We start from the raw sequence: 20,818 nt of genomic DNA on the forward strand, positions 1-20,818 counted from the left end.
GCTGTGTTAACTTTATCCTCTGGAAGCTAGTGGCAAGCCTTTAAAGAGAAAAGGAATAAAATCACACAGGGATGGGTGAGTAGGAAGAAAACTCTCAGCTAGCCGGGCGCGGTGGCTCACGCCTGTAATCCTAGCACTCTGGGAGGCCGAGGCGGGCGGATTGCTCAAGGTCAGGAGATCAGAACCAGCCTGAGCGAGACCCCGTCTCTACCATAAAAATAGAAAGAAATTAATTGGCCAACTAATATATATAATATAAAAATCAGCCGGGCATGGTGGCTCGTGCCTGTAGTCCCAGCTACTCGGGAGGCTGAGGCAGGAGGATCGCTTGAGCCCAGGAGTTTGAGGTTGCTGTGAGCTAGGCTGACGCCACGGCACTCACTCTAGCCTGGACAACAAAGCGAGACTCTGTCTCAAAAAAAAAAAAAAAAAAAAAAAAGAAAACACTCAGCTATATTACAAATTAACTAAAGAAGAAAGCAAATGAATTTAGTTTAAGAAACATTTCTGGAGCTTCTATTAAGTGCTAGGAAATACAAAGATGAAAGATACATGATTTGGCCATCAAGGAGTTTGCTTGTAAACTAGGGGCCACACATGTGAAAATGTAGCTCTGAGGCTTAAGTGCTGTGAGAAATACACACATGGAGCCTTAGGATCACTTAACCCAGTCTGGGGATCAAGGAAGGCTTCCTAGAAAAAGTGATGACTGAATTGTCTCAGGAAGAATAAGAGTTTTATAAATTAACAAGGTGAAAGAAAGCATTCCAAGAATTCTGGTCATGGGTTAAGGTGTAGAGGGGAAAAAAGATCATGCTGTGTATGGAGGAATTACAAATAATCTTGGTACTCTTAGATTATAAGGGGTAAGGGAGGAATTGGACTCAAGGCAGGCACCAGTTCCTGAAAGGACAAGATTTAAATGGCAATATAAGGAGTTTACAGTTTATCCCATAGGTCCAGGGGAATAGCGGAGTCTAATTTGTGTTAGTTTTGCTGGCAGGAGTATTGTGGGTAGGTTGAAGCTGAAGTTCTGCTGGAGAAAAGTTCAAGTTCTAGTGCAATAGTCAAGCAAATCTGATAAGGCTTGAACTTGAGCATGTATTTGAAGTACAGTTGAAGAGAAGGAATGAATACAAGAAATAGTCAGAAATTAGAAAAAGCAGAACATATTGGCAGAGTGGAGGTGGAGAATAAAGAGGAGGTAGATTCATTTGGGAGGCTTCTGGGTTTCTGGCTTGGGTAGCTGGGTAAATAAAGGTGCCATTGAGAAAATGAACACAGGAGAAGAGGTAGATTTGTGGGGAGGAAGGTGGTGAGTTCAGTTTTGTACAAGGTGGATTTGAGGGCTGGTGCATATATGGACTGGGGAAAGAGATTGGAAGCCATCAGTATATAGGTGGTGATTAAAACTATTCAAGTGTGTGCCCAGAAAGATCATGCAGAGAGAGAAGAGATGAAAAGATGACATTCTCGGGAACACAAGTATTTAAAGGATAGACAGAGGAAGAAAGACATCCAAAGGAAACAAAAAATGGACAAATAGATAAAAAGAGAATCAGTTGTCCTGGAAACCAAGGGAAAAGAGCACTTCATCAAGTTTATGTAGGACAGGGAGTTAGCTGTGTGACACTAGGCAAGTTACCTAACCTCTCCTAGCCTCAGTCTTCTTATTTATAAAATGAAGATAGTACCAGTACTCACATCCTTGGGTTGGAAAGATTAAATGAGATAATATATGTAAAGACTTGGAAACATGTAGACAAAAGATATGAAGAAGGAAGTGGTTAACAGTCCAATGGTGGTATAGAAAGACAAGATCTGAAAAGTTTTCATTGGAATTTGTAGCAGGGAAATTAAGAGTGACTCTGGTGAAAGCTATGTCTATGGCTTGAGGGGGCAGAAGCTCGACCATAAAGGCCTGAAGAATCAATAGTACAGAGGCTCTGGTTGGCAGACTGGATATAAAGGGAAAACACAAGTTCCGATATTACATAGAGCGGGAAGTGGTTAGTTTTTCAGAATGGGAGAGATTTGACTATTTACACACTAGGGAGGAAGGCAATAGAAAGGTATTAATTGGAAATACTGGAAAGAGAAAAGATATATGATAGAGGGAGAACTTGAAGCAAGTTGGAGGGAATGAGATCCGATGTACAAGTGGAAAAAACTGGGAGAGGGATGGAAGTGGGAGGAGACTTTACTATTAATACATAGCCTTTTTAAACTTTTTTGAAGTATACACAAAGTATACAAATCCTAGGTATATAACTCAAATTTTCACAAAGCAAAAAGATCCATATGGCTGGGCGCGGTGGCTCACGCCTGTAATCCTAGCACTCTGGGAGGCCGAGGCGGGAGGATTGCTCCAGGTCAGGAGTTCAAAACCAGCCTGAGCAAGAGTGAGACCCCGTCTCTACTATAAATAGAAAGAAATTAATTGGCCAACTAATATATACAGAAAAAAATCAGCCGGGCATGGTGGCACATGCCTGTAGTCCCAGCTACTTGGGAGGCTGAGGCAGAAGGACTGCTTGAGCCCAGGAGTTTAAGGTTGCTGTGAGCTAGGCTGACACCACGGCACTCACTCTAGCCTAGGTAACAAAGCGAGACTCTGTCTCAAAAAAAAAAAAAAAAAAAGATCCATGTAATTCCCACCCAGATTTAAAAACAGAAGCTTACCAGCACCCAGAAACCCTATAGCACCCCTCTCTAGTCACTACCTGAATCTGTTCTGCTCAAAGATCACTATTATCTTTTTAAAAGCAGTTTTATTGAGGTGTAATTGATAGACAAAAACTGCACATATCTAATGCATACAATGAGTTTAAACATATGCATATACCTAAGAAACCATCACTGCAATCAAGTTTATAACCCATATACATCAATAACCACTGTTGTGACTTGTTGCACCATAGGTAGTTTTGCTTGTTTTGAATTTATATAAATGGAATCTTTTGATTCTGGCTTCTTTTGCTCAATTTTATGTTTTTGAGATTCATCTATGTTGTTGCATGTAGCAGAAATGTGTTCATTTTTATTGCTGCATGGTATTCCATTTATGAATATACCCTAAGCCATTAATCAGGTTTTGGACACTTTGGTTGTTTCCACATTTTTCAATTGTGAATAATGCTGCTATGAACTTGGGTGTACAAATATCTCTTCAAGGCCCTGCTTTTAGTTTTTTGAAGTATATACTTTTTTTGTCCCCTCTCCCCCACCTCTCTAGTTTTTTGAAGTATATACTTGGAAATAGAATTACTAGATCACTAATAATTCTAGGTTTAATTTTTTTTTTTTAGGTTTAATTTTTGAGGAACTGCTATGCTGTTTTCTATAGCAGCTGCACCATTTTATATTCCCACCAGCAGTGCACAAAGGTTCCAATTTCTCCACATTCTCAATAGTACTTGTTACCTTCTGTTTTGTTTGTTTTTTGAGACAGGGTCTCACTCTGTTGCCCAGGCTAGAGTGCAGTGGAGTCATCATAGCTCACTGCAACCTCAAACTCCTGGGCTCAAGGTTTCCTTCTGCCTCAGTCTCCCAAGTAGCTGGAACTACAGGCATGTGCCACCATGCCTGGTTAATTTTCTAAATTTATTTTTTAGAGACAGGGTCTTGCTATGTTGCTCAGGCTGGTGTTGAACTCCGGACCTCAAGTGATCTTCCCCCACCTCAGCCTCCCAAAGTGCTAGGATTATAAATGTGAGCCACTGCGCCCAGCCTGTTTTTTGTTGTTGTTGTTTGTTTGTTTGTTTTAAATAATAGCCATCCTAATAAATGTGAAGTGGTATCTCATTGTGGTTTTGACGTTCATTTCTCTAATTGTTAGTGATGTTGAGCATTGATTGTCTCATGTGCTTATTGTCCATTTTGTTTATCTTCTTTGGAGAAATACCTGTCTATTCAAGTTTTTTGCCATATTTGAATCAGATCCCTTAATATTTGAAGGACAATTTTGATAGGTGATATAGTTTAATTTTTTTTTCTTTCAGCACTTTGAAGATTCTATTGTCTTTGGCTTCTATTGTTCTGTTGGGAATTTACCTTTCAGTACCTTTGAAGTTAACTGCCCTTTTTCCTCTGGTTGCTTTTTAAATAATATCTTCTTTTTGCCTTTGGCTTTCAACACCTTTACTATAATAGGCTTAGGTATTTTTGTACTTATTCTTCTTAGGACTTTGTCTTATTTATCTTTGTGAAACTAAGACACAGTGGCATATAGTAGGTGCTCTTTAATGTTTGGTAAACAAATAAAATCCATAGACTCCTACAGGCATATTATATTTTTTAAATCAGCTTTTAGAGATTGAATCCCACAGATATTTAAGGAAGTAATGCTTGAATTTCTCTCTGCTGTAAGCCTTGCTCTCCTAGTAATCCTATCTCATATAACCCTGAACTCCAGGTTCTGTGATCCCTTTCCTTGTCCCTATTCCTGGCTCTTGCACTTGGCATTTAGGCTTGATTTCTCCTATGTTTAATCTTGCTTTTTCCAACTGCCTTCACCTGGCTGCTGTTGGCAGCTCAGTGTCCCATGTGATATTAATCCCCTAATCCCATGTGTGTGGAGTTGCATGTGGGGAGTTGAGGAGATAATTCATACATTAGGAATAAGAAGAGTTTTATTTTATTTTATTTTTTTTAAATTTTTATTGACATAGAAATCTCTGCAAGAAGAGTTTTAAAATTCTTATTTAGAAAGATCCCAAATACAATGACAATTGATTTTAAATATTACCTTTCAATACATATACATTTTATATAGTTGTACTGTTAATACATTTAGGATTTTATATGCTGTTATTTTCATTAATTATCTCATAATAAACAATTATCCTTTTTCAACACTGAAATCATGTGTTCAGAATTTATTTGGCACGCACTTATTGAATATCTACGGCCTTCCTGACATTGTGTTAGGCATTGGGGCTACAAAATAAAAAAAGCATGTTCTTCATGCTTTTGAGACTTTTACATGTTTAGTGGTGGGAGGAGGAGGATGAGGAAGAGGAAGGTTATGTCAACAAAGGAGACCAGCAAAGTGTTACACAGGCACTACAGGAAATGCAGGGGACACATAGGAGGGAATGTCAGGAAGTTGTCATGAAGGCAGGAAGCCTTAAGCTGAGTTTTGAAATACAAGTGGTTTTCACTAGTCAGATGGAGATGTTGAGGTTTTTGGGGGCTAATAAATCATATCTTCTTCCCTGCACCGGTTCAGAACCAACTGAAAAAACAGATGTCAAAAAAATTGGATGAAAAGCAAGATGTTGGCTTTATTGCTAATAAGACTTAGATAAGAAGACACAGCAATAAGGGCAAAGAAGAATGTTAATAGTCCTTTTTATTTAACATGCTTTGCCTACTAATCTACAGTAAGTACAGGACATCCTTGGCTTTCCACACAGGGAAGGAGCCTACTTCTCTAAGCTTACTGACTAAGCACTTCAGAAAAAAATTGAAATTTTTAAAAAACCCATTGAAAATAGCATAAAAAATATTAATATAAAATACTTAAATTTGAAAATAAGATGTGCAAGATCTATACATTGAAAACCAGGAAATATTGCTGAGAGAAAGGAAAGACAACATACATAAATGGAGAAATACCATGTCCATGGATCAGAAGACTTAATATTGTTAAGATGTTATTTGTTCCCAAATTGATCAATAGATCTAACACAATCCCAATCAAAACTCAGCTGGCTTTTTTTTTTTGGTAGAAATTTATAGCTGATTCTAAAATTTATACGAAAATTCAAAGGACCTACACTAGCCAAAAAAACCTTAAAAAGAAAAACATAATTGGATAACTTATACTACATGTGGAGGACAGATTCTACGATGGCCTCATGATTCCTGCCTCCTGGTGTTAAGGCCTTTGTATAATTTCCACCTCTTGAGTGTGGATGAGACCTGTGACTTGTTTCTAACCAATAAAATAAAGCAATGATGATGGGACGCCACTTTGTGATTATGTTAAGTTATAAAAGAGTCTGTCTTGCTAGCAGTCTCACTTTGATGTGTCTTCCCTTTCCATTCCTTTCTGGCCATGTTGGGGAAGCCTGCATGGCAAGGAATTGTAAGGGGCCTCTAGGAGCTAAGGATGTCCTCCAGCTGCCAACCAACAAAAAACTGGAGCTTTCAGTTATACAGCAATGCTAACAACCAAATGAGCTGGAAAGTGGATTACTTTTCAATTGAGTCTCAAGATAAAAACCCAGCCCTGGCCTATATATGTTTTTGTTCTGAGACAGAGTCTCACTCTGTTGCCCGGGCTAGAGTGCTGTGGTGTCAGCCTAACTCACAGCAACCTCAAACTCCTGGGCTCAAGCAATCTTCTTGCCTCAATCTCCCGAGTAGCTGGGACCTACAGGTATATGCCACCATGCCTGGCTAATTTTTTTTTAATATATATATATATTTTTAGTTTTCTAGCTAATTTCTTTCTATTTTTTTTTTTTTAGTAGAGATGGGGACCCGCTCTTGTTCAGGGTGGTCTTGAACTCCTGAGCTCAAAGAATCTGCCCTCCTCCACCTCCCAGAGTGCTAGGATTACAGGTATGAGCCATCATGCCTGGTCGAGAACCCCAGACCTGGCTTATATATGTCTATCTTTTTTTTTTTTTTTTTTAAGAGACAGAGTCTCACTCTGTTGCCCGGGATAGAGTACCGTGGTGCTAGCCTAGCTCATATCAACCTCAAACTCCTGGGCTCAAGCGATCCTTCTGCCTCAGCCTCCTGAGTGGCTGGGACTACAGGCATGCACCACCATGCCTGGTAATTTTTCCTATATATTTTCAGTTGGCCAATTTATTTTTAGTAGAGACGGGGTCTCACTCTTGCTCAGGCTGGTTTCGAACTCCTGACCTTGAGTGATCCTCCCGCCTTAGCCTCCCAGAGTGCTAGGATTACAAGTGTGAGCCACAGTGCCCGGCCTCTTATATATGTTTTAATTGCAGCCTGTGAGACGCTACTCAGAGGAAACCATACCTGGACTCTTGACCCACGGAGACTGTGAGAGAATAAATAAATATATAAATGTTGTTTTAAGCCTCTAAATTTGTGGCAATTTGTTATGCAGCTATAGATAACTACCTGATCCCAAGATTTATTTTACAGCTACAGGAATCAAGACACTATGGTATTTATCATAAAGATAGATAGGTAGATGGAACAGAATAGAATCCAGAAATAGGCACAGATATACACGGCCAGTTGATTTTCAACACAAGAGCCAAGGCAACTTAATGGGGAAAATTTTTCAACAAATGATGCTGAAACATTTGGACAGCCATGTGCAAAAACATGAACATTTACCTTTACTTCTCACCATATATAAAAATAAGCTCAAAATGGCTCATAGACCTAAATGTAAAATTATAAAACTTTCAGAAGAAAACATGGAGGAAAGTCTTAGTGACCTTGGTGTTAGCCAAGATTTTTGAAACATAACACAAAAGCATCAACTATAAAAGAAAAAAACATCAATAAATTAGATTTTATCAAAATTAAAATTTTTTTTATTCTTCAAAAGATCTCTTATGAAAATGAAGAGGCTGGGCACAATGTCTCACACCTGTAATCCCAGCACTTTAGAAGGCCGAAGCAGGAGGATTGCTTGAGGCCAGGAGTTCTGGACCAGCCTGGGCAACATAATGAGACCTATCTCTACAGAAATTATCCCAGGGTGGTGGCAGGTGCCTGTAGTCCCAGTTACTTGGTAGGCTGAGGCAGAGGATCACTTGAGCCCAGGAGTTTGAGGTTGCAGTGAGCTGTGATCGTTCCACTGTTCTCTAGGCTTGGCAACAGAGACCCTGTCTCCAAATAAGCACTTGAAAAGAGCTCAATATAATGTCATTAAGAAAATGTAAATCAGAACTACAATGAAGATACCACTATATTCCCATTGGAAGTACTGAACGTACCAAGTGTTCAGGAGGATGTGAAACAACTGGAATTCTCATACAGGTCAGGTAGGAATGTAAATGAGGCAATCACTTTGGAAAATAGTTTGGCTGCTTCTTAAAAACTTAAGTTCTTTCAAAGTTCTTAAGGTCTTCTACCATAAGACCCCCATTTCACTCCAAAAGACTTGTAGCAAATGTTCACTGCAGTTTTATTTGTAATAGTCCCAAACTGAAAACAACCCAAATGTTAATTAGCATGTGAATGAATACACAAATTGTCATATATCTGTACAATGGAGTATTACTCAGTAATAAAAAGGAACAAACTATTGATACAGCAACGTGAGTGAATCTCGAAACAATTATAGTGAGTGGAAGAAGCCAGATTCCCCCCTGACAAAAAACAAAATTATTGTAGTTATATACAATACTAAAAAATGAAAGCTAATCTATGGCATCAGAAAACAGATCAGTGGTTGCAGAGGGGAGGGAAAGGATGGACTGGCAAAGAGGGACGGGAGGCAGCAAAACAAAGGAGCAGGAGGAAACTTTTGGGGGTGGATATGTTCATTAACTTGATTGTCGTGATGGTTTCAGGTGTGTACACTTGTGTCAAAACTCATCAGATTGCACACTTTAAATATGTGACGTTTACTGAATGTCATTTATACCGCAATAGAATTTGGGGGCTTGTGACTAAAGGAAACATAACTTTTCCGTGGGCCAGAGCATCTGAACTGAGAGGGGGAGGAGCTAGGTCGCGCATGCTCAGTTCTTCCACCACGCTCACCAATCAGATACCTGCGGCGCGACCTGGCTTGGCTGGAGCCAAACGCAGACCTGTGAGGACGCCATGGGGTGAGGGCAGCTCACGACGCCAGCGTGTCCAGGGTGCTGGAGGCCTACACGGAACCCGGAGGCATTTTTGTCCTGAGGGCCCAGGGGAGCAATTAAAGGACTAAATTCAGGCAAGTAATTTAATCTGGTGTTCAGTGTGAAGCAGCATTTTGAAGCTGTGTGGAAAGAGGGCCCGAGAGGGTGGGCGACGACCCGTTGGCAGGCTGTGGCTAGATAGGTAGATTGGTATAGGTAGATATTTTTTCTTTCAGTCTTCCCATTCGACCTGGAACTCTGGAGGGGATGGACTATTTCATACTTTTCACCAGAGCATCGCTTCCCTACATGTACTTCTCCGCCCGTGAATGGCAGTCCATACTTTTTTTGTTGTTGAGGACGCTGACTAATCTCAGGGCACACAGCTTGTTAAGAGCGAGCCAGGATTCACATCTAAGTCTTTCTGATATCAAACCCTGAGGTCTTTCCTTCAAAGCATAATGAAAATCTAAAAATATGTGGTATTCGCTTTAGGATTCATCAGTCGAATCCGTTCAGTGATGCTGCCGGCCATCAAATGCCCACCACAAGTGATGGGGGATTTCTGAGGGGTTACGGAGGGCTTTGAAAAATTGCACAATATTGAGTCCACAAATATTATGCACCCACTCTTTTCTAGGCACTGTTTGGCACTGGGTGTATCATGGGAGAAGGGTGGACATTGTCCCTGCCCTCACATAAAGCAGACAAAATAGTAACAAACAAGTGTGCTAGGGCTCTGACTGGAAGCTTTGAGATCTTCTGAGATTTTTTCTTTTCCTGAAGTTTTGAAATTTTACCATGATGTGCTGTTATGTGTGTGTGTTTTTCTTTATTTTTCAGTGTGCTGAGCACAGAACTTCTCTTTCTCTCTAGAAATTCATGCCTTTTAGTTCTGACAATTTTTTTTATTAGATCTTTGATAATTTCTTCTCCATTTTTTTCCTCCTCTTTCCTGCATTGGATCTTCTGTTGGTCAGATGTGGGAGCTAATGAATGACTCTTCTAATTTTCTTCTATTTTCTCTTCTAATTTCCATTTCTTTTTGGCTCTACTTTCTGGGATAATTTTCTCAACTTTATCTTTCATCTCATTTATGAATTTTAAACATTTGCTCTTCCAATATTTTCCTTTAATTTAAATCGTTCATGTGGTTATAGTCTCTTGTTTAATGAATGCAGTATTTTCTTTTATCTTTTTAAGGCTATAAAATGTAATTTTGGGGAGGAAGTTTTTTGCATTCTAATTGAGTGGCCTCTATTCCTCTGAATTGTGTTTACTGTTTGTTTTGTTCTCATGTTAGAGACTTTCCTCAAATAATAATAATCACTAACATTTATCAAGCACTTACAGTGTGATGGGCAGAGTTCTAAGCTCTTTCAGATATTACTTTATTTAATCTTCATAACCACTAATGAAGTGGGTCCCACTAACTCCAGTTTATAAATACTGAAATGAAGGAAATGAGAGGTTGAGTAATTTAACAAGGTCACACAACTTGAAAATGGTGGAGCCAATATATTAACTGAAGTGGTCTTGATCGAGGGCATGTGTTCCTAACCACTGTTCTATACTGCCTCACATTTAAGAGTAAGACCTGGGCTGGGCGCGGTGGCTCAAGGCTGTAATCCTAGCACTCTGGGAGGCCTAGGCAGGCAGATCGTTTGAGCTCAGGAGTTTGAGACCAGCCTGAGCAAGAGTGAGACCCCGTATCTAATAAAAAACAGAAAATATTAGCTGGGAATGGTGATCTGTGGTCCCTGCTACTCCGGAGGCTGAGGCAGGAGGATCGCCTGAGCCCAGGAGTTTGAGGTTGCTGTGAGCTAGGCTGACACCACGGCACTCTAACCCTAATCCTGGCAACAGAGTGAGACTCTGTCTCCAAAAAAAAAAATAATCTCACTTCTGGCAAACACTGTTTTTGTACACATCCACATTTACCTGGGTTTCTTCCACTAACCCCACAAAAACAATATAAATGGATTTTTTTAAAAAAGGACACTGGCCGGGCGCGGTGGCTCACGCCTGTAATCCTAGCTCTCTGGGAGGCCGAGGCGGGCGGATCGCTCGAGGTCGGGAGTTCGAAACCAGCCTGAGCAAGAGCGAGACCCCGTCTCTACTATAAATAGAAAGAAACTAATTGGCCAACTAATATATATAGAAAAAATTAGCCGGGCATGGTGGCTCATGCCTGTAGTCCCAGCTACTCGGGAGGCTGAGGCAGTAGGATCGTTTGAGCCAGGAGTTTGAGGTTGCTGTGAGCTAAGCTGACGCCACGGCACTCACTCTAGCCTGGGCAACAAAGCAAGACTCTGTCTCAAAAAAAAAAAAAAAAAAAAAAGTAAAAAAGGACACAAACCACCTGGGCATGGTGGCTCACACCTATAATCCTAGCACTTTGGGAAGCTGAAGTAGGAGGATGCTTGCGGCCAGGAGTTCAAGACCACCCTGGGCAGTAGCAAGACCCTGTCTCTACGAAAAATAGAAAACTTAGTGGGCTGTGGTAGCATGTGCCTGTAGTCCCAGCTACTCAAGAAGCTGAGGCAGGAGAATTGCTTGAGCCCAGGAATTTGAGGTTGCAATGAGCTATGATGACTCCACTGCACTCTAGCCTTGGCAACAGAGTGAGACCCTGTCTCCAAAAAATAAAAGTAAAAAGAATGTTTTTCAATAAAATTTTTATGATTTTTCTGTACTGGTTTTACATACTTTTTTTTTTTTTTTTTTTTTTTTTTTTTTTGAGGCAGAGTCTCGTTTTGTTGCCCAGGCTAGAGTGAGTGCTGTGGCATCAGCCTAGCTCACAGCAACCTCAAACTCCTGGGCTCAAGCAATCCTGCTGCCTCAGCCTCCCGAGTAGCTGGGACTATAGGCATGTGCCACCATGCCTGGCTAATCTTTTCTATATGTATTAGTTGGCCAATTAATTTCTTTCTATTTATGGTAGAGACTGGGTCTCGCTTTTGCTCAGGCTGGTTTTGAACTCCTGACCTTGAGCAATCTGCCTGCCTCGGCCTCTCTGAGTGCTAGGATTACAGGCGTGAGCCACCGGGCCTGGCCCTTACATACTTTTTGTCAGATTTATTCCTCGTGCCTTCTTATTTTTGTTGCTATATAAATTATCTTTTTAAAGCAATGGATTTTAAGAAATATTAATCTCATCTTCATGAGTCTTGCCAAAGTCTCTTATTTCATGTATAATAATTTATAGATTATTTTGGGTTTTCTTTGTAGACAGTCATATCATCTGTGAGTAGTAATAATAGTTTTACTTCCAGTGTTTTACTTCCAGTTTTACTTCCAGTAATAATAGTTTTACTTCCAGTGTTCTAACATTTTTTTTGTTGTTGTTCCATTGTGCTGGCTGGACCTTCAGTACAATGCTGAAAGAAGTAAGGACCTGTTTGACTTGTTCCCAATTTTAAAGAGAATGCTTCTAATGTTTTGCTATTAAGAATAAAGTTTGGGGCCAGCTGCCCTGGCTGTGGCTCTCGCCTGTAATCCTAGCACTCTGTGAGGCCGAGGCGAGAGGATTGCTCAAGGTCAGGAGTTCAAAACCAGCCTGAGCAAGAGCAAGACCCCATCTCTACTAAAAATAGAAAGAAATTAATTGGCTAACTAAAAATATATAGAAAAAATTAGCGGGGCATGGTGCTACCTGCCTGTAGTCCCAGCTACTGGGGAGGCTGAGGCAGAAGGATCGCTTGAGCCCAGGAGTTTTAGGTTGCTGTGAGCTAGGCTGATGCCACAGCACTCTAACCTGGGCAACAGAGACTCTGTCTCAAAAACAAAAAAAGAAAAAAAAAAAAGAATAAAGTTTGGGCCAGGCGCAGTGGCTCACACCTGTAATTCTAGTACTCTGGGAGGCTGAGGCAGGAGGATTGCTTAAGTTTTGAGTTCCAGACTTGTCTGAACAAGAGTAGAGACCCCAGTAGCTACGAAAAAATAGAAAACTTAGCCTGGGTCTGGTGGTGCACACCTGTAGTCCCAGCTACTCAGGAGGCTGAGGGGGAGGTGAGCCCAGGAGTTTGCGGTTCCAGTGAGCTATGATAATGCCACTTCATTCTATCCTGGGCAACAGAATGAGAGTAATACCCTATGTCAAAAAAAAAAAAAAAAAAAAAAGGCAGAATCCACAAAATTTTATTACCTTTTAAATGTGGGGGCATGAGTTAAGTGATAGTTTTTAGGCATCTAGTGATGCCTATGTGATGTTTTTTTAGCCGTCTCTTGATGACTATGTGATGTGTTTGCTTTATTTTCTGTTCATACAACAAACCCTTTTTGAGATTTTGCACTGATGCCCATGGATTCAGTTACTTTCTTTGTGTTTATAACTCTCAAATATGGATCTCTAAGTGAAATCTCTTTTCTGGGTTCTGTACCATATATCCAACCATGTATCAGACATCTGTATTAGGATATCTTGCAAGCACCCCAAGCTAAATATGTCAAAACCACAGTTTCTTGGCAAACCTTCTCCTCTAGTGTTTTCAATCTTAGGAAATGGTACCACCAACTTCCTACTTGCTTAATCCAGAAACCTGTTAGGAGGTGGCTCCTAGAGCCCAGTCTAGGAGGAGGTAAGGGTTATAAAGACTAGCCATTTTATTTTATTTTATGTTATTTTGTTATGTTATGTTTCGAACTCCTGACCTTGAGCGATCCTCCTAGTCTCATTATTGCCTGGCTGGTGTTGAATCCTGGCCTCAAGTGATCCTCCTGCCTTGACCTCCGAAAGTGCTAGGATTACAACCATCCCAAGTGCTAGGATTACAGGTGTGAGCCCCTGCACCTGGCCCATTTGTCTTCATTTTCTATTTATTTATTTATTTTTCTCTTCCTTCCTTTCCTTCCTTTCCTTCCTTTCCTTCCTTTCCTTCCTTTCCTTCCTTTCCTTCCCTTCCTTCCCTTCCTTCCCTTCCTTCCCTTCCTTCCCTTCCTTCCCTTCCTTCCCTTCCCTCCCTTCCCTCCCTTCCCTCCCTTCCCTCCCTTTTCTTTTCTTGTCTTTTCTTGTCTTTTCTTGTCTTTTCTTGTCTTTCCTTGTCTTTCCTTGTCTTTTCTTTCCTTGTCTTTCTTTCTCCAGTTCTTTTTTTTTTTTTTTTTTTTTTTGAGACAGAGTCTTGCTTTGTTGCCCAGGCTAGAGTGAGTGCCGTAGCGTCAGCCTAGCTCACAGCAACCTCAAACTCCTGGGCTCAAGCAATCCTCCTGCCTCAGCCTCCCGAGTAGCTGGGACTACAGGCATGCGCCACCATGCCCGGCTAATTTTTTCTCTATATATTAGTTGGCCAATTAATTTCTTTCTCTTTATAGTAGAGATGGGGTTTCGCTCTTGCTCAGGTTGGTTTTGAACTCCTGAGCTCAAACGATCCGCCTGCCTCAGCCTCCCAGAGAGCTAGGATTACAGGCATGAGCCACCGCGCCTGGCCTCGCTTTCTATTTTTATTTTTAAAAAAATTATTTATTTAATTTTTGAGACAGAGTCTCGCTCTTTTGCCCGGGCTAGAGTGCCATGGTGTCAGCCTAGCAAGGTCATAGCAACCTCAAACTCCTGGGCTCAGAGATCCTCCTGTCTCAGCCTCCCAAGTAGCTGGCATTACAGGTACATGCCACCATAACTGGATGATTTTTTTTTTTTCTATTTTTAGTAGAGACAGGATCTCTCTCTTGCTCAAGGTAGTCTCAAACTCCTGAGCTCAAGCGATCCTTCTGTCTTGGGCTCCCAGAGTGCTAGGATTATAGGCTACAACTTTTTTTTTTTTTTTTTTTTTTGAGACAGAGTCTCACTTTGTTGCCCAGGCTAGTGTGAGTGCCGTGGCGTCAGCCTAGCTCACAGCAACCTCAAACTCCTGGGCTCGAGCGATCCTTCTGTCTCAGCCTCCCTAGTAGCTGTGACTGCAGGCATGCGCCACCATGCCCGGCTAATTTTTTTTATATATATATCAGTTGGCCAATTAGTTTCTTTCTATTTATAGTAGAGACGGGGTCTCGCTCTTGCTCAGGCTGGTTTCGAACTCCTGACCTTGAGCAATCCGCCCGCCTCGGCCTCCCAGAGAGCTAGGATTACAGGCGTGAGCCACCACGCCTGGCCTACAACTTTTAAAATATTAAAGGAAAATAGAGCTATAAGAATGGATGAGATAACATAGAGAGAAAAGAAAAGGACTTGCCCCAGGAGCAAAACAAAAGACTATGGGAATTATCACGTATTCAGCATCTATAAATGCTAAACTCTGGCCAGGCGCGGTGGCTCACGCCTGTGATCCTGGCACTCTGGGAGGCCTAGGAGGGCGGATTGCTCGAGGTCAGGAGTTCAAAACCAGCCTGAGCAAGAGGGAGACCCCATCTCTACTATAAATAGAAAGAAATTAATTGGCCAACTGATATATATATAAAAAAAATTAGCCGGGCATGGTGGCACATGCCTGTAGTCCCAGCTACTCGGGAGGCTGAGGCAGAAGGATCGCTTGAGCCCAGGAGTTTGAGGTTGCTGTGAGCTAGGCTGACGCCACGGCACTCACTCTAGCCTGGGCAATAAAGCGAGACTCTGTCTCAAAAAAAAAAAAAAAAAAAACCAGCCTGAGCAAGAGTGAGACTCCCATCTCTACTATAAATAGAAAGAAATTAATTGGCCAACTAATATATATAGAAAAAAATTAGCCGGTCATGGTGGCGCATGCCTGTAGTCCCAGCTACTCTGGAGGCTGAGGCAGGATTGCTTGAGCCCAGGAGTTTGAGGTTGCTGTGAGCTAGGCTGATGCCAAGGCACTCACTCTAGTCTGGGCAACAAAGTGAGACTCTGTCTCAACAACAAAAAAAATGCTAAGCTCTGTGCTTGGCCTTTGCCATTTCATTAATTAATTTAATCTTCCCACAACCCTAGGAGATTTTTATAAATGAAGATGTTACATCCCAGGTAAAAAAAAAAAGTTACGGTTCATGGTAGGACTATGGATTGCTCAAGGTTACATGTTTGCATGTGGTAGAATTGAGATTTCACCAGGTTTGCCTGATCTCAAGTGTTTCTGTATGTAACTGGGTAGAATTGTAAGTCAAAGAGCAAAACATTGTTATGGCTGTTGATAAGTATTGCCAGATTGCTTTCTTTTTTTTTTTTTTTTTTTGAGACAGAGTCTCACTATGTTGCCCAGGCTATAGTGCCGTGGCATCAGCCTAGCTCACAGCAATCTCAAACTCCTGGGCTCAAGTGATCCTCCTCCTGCCTTAGCCTCCCAAGTAGCTGGGACTGCAGGCATGCACCACCATACCCAGCTAATTTTTTCTATATATTTTTGGTTGGCTAATTAATTTTTTTCTGTTTTTAGTAGAGACGGGGTTTCACTCTTGCTCAGGTTGGTTTTGAAATCCTGACCTTGAACGATCCTCCTGCCTCGGCCTCCCAGAGTGCTAGGATTATAGGCATGAGCCACTGTGCCCGGCCCCCAGATTGCTTTCTAAGGGATCATACTGGTGTATTAATAAAATGCCAATTTACCAGTTCCATTATGTATTATTTTTATTTTTAGATCTTTGCAGTGATTTTGAACCATCACATTGTCTTGATCATCGAGTATGTAATAAGAAATTTTAAATTAATGGATATTGAATTATTATTCCATATCAACTTTCTTATGAGCAAATAATTATATAGTCCTACTTATGCATACTGTCCTTTTCTTTGGTCCATTGATACTCTTTTTTTTTTTTTTTTTTTCAGACAGAGTTTCACTCTGTTGCCCAGGCTAGAGTGCTATGACTGACATCAGCCTAACTCATAGCAACCTCAAACTCCTAGGCTCAAGTGATCCTCCTGCCTCAGCCATCCAAGTAGCTGGCTGAGACTACAGGTGCCTGCCACCACACCCAGCTAATTTTTCTATTTTTAGGAGAGACGGGGTCTCACTCTTGCTCAGACTGGTCTCAAACTCCTGAGCTCAATGGAGCCTTCCGCCTTGGCCTCCCAGAGTGCTAGGATTACAGGCGTGAGGATTACCACGCCCAGCCTGATATTCTGAGGCCATGTTTATTGTAAATATTTTTACATTGAGCCCCCTCATGGATTAATGGAGGTGAAGAAAGATTATAGGAGTTAATTCTGCCCCTGTCAGTTCCACTAATCAGCAGCTTGGTATTATCCACCCAGATAGATTCTGGGTTGAAAGTTGAATTGCTAGTTCACATTCTCAAAGGGGTCAAGATAGGACATCTCAGGTTGACTATCATCTTTGGGGTTCATTTAGTATAGCAGATATAGATATACCTCTATTTCAGGGAGGACACCATTTCTGGTCATATCTTTTTTGCTTTTTTATTCTTTTTTTTTTTTATGTTTTTGTTCCTGGTTATACATGACCCTAAACTTCAGTGTCCTACAGTTCTGTTTCTAGACTTGAATGTTTCTTAGATTCTCCAACCCACTCTGCGGCAGCCTGTCAAAAGCTTCTAGGCTCTCCTGTTCTGCCAGGCTAAGTTTAGGGTTTTGGGGCCTCCATGTGTGCTACAGAAGACATAGGAAAATAGACTTGATCTGGGTCTGTTCAGTTCTAGGCTGGGTGGAACTGTGAATCTGTGTGAAACTACAGTGTGAATCTGCCTTGGGTGTCAGAACCAGGGACAGCTCCACCTGTCGCCTTTACTGTCCCTCCCCTAGCTTGGACTAGGGAGAGAATGGGCAGAGTTGGTTATGGTATACTTCTCTAGCCTCTTCTCACTACTTGCTTCCATCTTTTTTTTTTTTTTTTTTTTTCTCTTTTACTCAAGATAAGCTGTACTGCTCAACTTGCTTCCATCTTTATGCTAGAATATTACTGATAGTTCCTGGAATATGTGCTGTTTTTTTACCCTCATACCTTCTGCTAATGCTGCTTAGTACATTTTTCTCCCATCCCTCCTTTGCCTAATTCCTGCTCATCCTCATAGGCCTGTTTAAATAGGTCTCTTCTCCAGGTAACCTACTCTGATTATCCCAGACTAGATTAGTCATACTCCCTCTTAGTTTCCATGTCACCTATGTGCCTCTGTCATTACACTCAAAGCTGCATTGAAATTACCGTCTACCCAGTCCAGTAGCCACTAACCATATATATTAGGCATTTGAAATGTGGCTAGTCTGAATTGAGGTATGTTATGTATAAAATACACACTGTTGATTCTTAAGAAGAAAATAATAAAATACACACTGAATTTTATACTTACATTAAAAAGAATGTAAAATATTAATAACTTTTAAATTGATGGTATGTTATTTGGGGGTTAAATAAAATATATTAAAATTAATCTCACCTGTTTCTTTTTCACTTTTTATAATGTGGTTAGTAGAAATTCTAAAATTACATATCTCATATCATACTTATGTTGGACAGCACTGCTCTATGTATTTGTCTTTTCTCAGGGGTAGGGACTAGCTTGATTTTATCCTTATATCTTTGTACTTTTGGGAACATAATACATAGGGATGGGTATGGTAGGGTTTACCTGATGCTCATTCTCAGAACTTGGGGGCTGTAGTAGCAAGTGTACAGTAGACATAATTACATTATTTAGTTTTTCCATCCAGGAACAACTTGGCCTCTCTCTCTACTTAGATTTCTCTCTCTCAGGCCGGGCGCGGTGGCTCAACGCCTGTAATCCTAGCACTCTGGGAGGCCGAGGCGGGCGGATTGCTCAAGGTCAGGAGTTCAAAACCAGCCTGAGCAAGAGCAAGACCCCATCTCTACTAAAAATAGAAAGAAATTAATTGGCCAACTAATATATATAATATAAAAATCAGCCGGGCATGGTGGCGCATGCCTGTAGTCCCAGCTACTTGGGAGGCTGAGGCAGGAGGATCGCTTGAGCCCAGGAGTTTGAGGTTGCTGTGAGCTAGGCTGTCGCCACGGCACTCACTCTAGCCTGGACAAGAAAGCAAGACTCTGTCTCAAAAAAAAAAAAAAAAAAAGATTTCTCTCTCTCTCTCTTTCTTCCTTCCTCCCCTTTCCCCATCCCACTCCTCCCTCTTTCCCCTCCCCTCCCCTCCCTTCCCCTCCTTTTTCCTCCTCTTCTTCCTTTCTTTTCTTCTTTCTTTTTAAATTTAATTTTATTTTCTTTAAAGATGGGATCTCACTCTTGCTCAGGCTGGTCTTGAACTCCTAACCTCAAGTGATCCTCCTGCCATGACTCTTTTCTTTCTTTTCTTTTCTTTTGATAGGGTCTTGCTCTGTTGCTTGGGGTAGAGTGCAATGGCACAACCATAGCTCAATGCAACCTCAAACTCCTGGGCTCAGTTGTTCCTCCTGTTTTAGCCTCCTGAGTAGTTGAGACTATAGGTGTGCTCCATCACATCTGGCTAATTTTTTCTATTTTTTGTAGAGACAGGGTCTTGCTATTGTACAGGCTGGTCTTGAACTCCTGGCCTCAAGTGATCCTCCTGCCTTGGCCTCCCAAAGTACTAGAGTAACAGGTGTGAGCCACTGTGTCTGGCTTTTTTAAATGTCTTATTGGTTTTTGCATATTTTCTCATATATAGATCACAAATATCCCATGAAGTTTACTTTAAAGATTTTGAATTCGATTTTATCATCATAGTTTCTAGTTATTACTGGTACCAGCAGTGAATGCTACAGATTTTTCTTGTTTTCTTGAATTTTTCTACTTACTTAGTCTATTAATTATACTACATTGATTCTTTGTTCCCATGCTGTTCTTTTAAATATTAAAAGAGGAAAATATAAAAAAAAGAAAAAGGAAAATATAGGTAGGGATGGAAAATTTTTTTCAGGCCATTCTTATTGTTTTGGCTCTAGGAAATTCTGTAGAGAAAGAGGGCTGTATAGATAGAGGGCTGTATAGATAGAGGGCTGTATATTCTGTATAGATAGAGGGCTCTGACCTACACAGCAGAGGCCCTTAGGTGTGAGTTAGTTATGGACTGAGATGGAAGGATTAAACTGGAACCAGAAGGAGCCAATAGATATTCTGGGAACATAGATCAAGAGCTACTGGAAGAAGTTTGTCAGTATAAAAAAGCAAAATGCTACCTGGTTTCCTTTTTGTTCTACCACTTTGCCTAGCCAAGAGTAGATCCCTTATGATGGGGGCACTGTGCAGAAAGACCCTGAGAGGCAGGGGCCAGGCTTGACTCCACTAGCCACTTTGGAGATTGGTCAGAATAGTGATCAGTGCCTTTCCACAAAGTTAAGTATAAGGCTGAGCATTTAGAACAGGGGAGTCAAACTCTTCTAATGGAATGCTGAGCTCCCAAGCCCAGCATGGGCTACCATGCAGAGGTCTTACTATTTCTAACAGTTTTTGGATGCCATCTCTTTGATTCAGGTAAACCCCAATTTACTGATCATTCTCGGCATAGTTTATGCTAGGAACTAAAGGGGGACAGAAATGTATCTGATATTGTCCCTGTCTTTAGGGAACAGACTATAGTGTGAGAAGCAGATAATGATAGCAGCTAATACTTTAATTGCATTCTTTTGGTACTGTTCTAAAGTCTTTTTATATATCAACTCATTTAATCTTCACAACAGCCCAGTGAAGTAGATACTATTATTATCATTTTACAGAGGAGGAAATTGAGACACAGAGAAGTTAAATAATTTGCCAGATGTTGTACAACTAGTAAATGGCAGGGCCAGGATTGAAACCAAGACAATCTGACTCTAGAGTCTTTGTTCGTAACCACTACTTTATACTGTAGAGGAGTATTTCTCAAAATGTAGTTCTCAGATCAGCAGCAGCATCCTCACCTGGAACTTGTTAGAAACACACATTCTTGGGTCCCATCCAAGATCTACTAAATCACAAACACTGGAGGCAGGGCTCGGCAGTCAGTGTTAAAAGAAGCTTTCCAGGAGGTTCTTACAGTGGTTGTTTGAGAACCTCTGCTGATGCAGAAGAGAGGCATGTTTTGAAAAGTGTCAGAAATTCATCTCCTCTTGGGTCAGGACTGGGTATGGTCCATCTCTTAAGTTCCAGCCCTCTCCATAGGATCTACTGTAAAGCAGGCATAAAAATACATCTGAATGAATACATATGAATGA

This window comes from Microcebus murinus, chromosome 2 (genome assembly GCF_040939455.1).
Source record: "Microcebus murinus isolate Inina chromosome 2, M.murinus_Inina_mat1.0, whole genome shotgun sequence".
Classification (NCBI taxonomy): Eukaryota; Metazoa; Chordata; class Mammalia; order Primates; family Cheirogaleidae; genus Microcebus; species Microcebus murinus.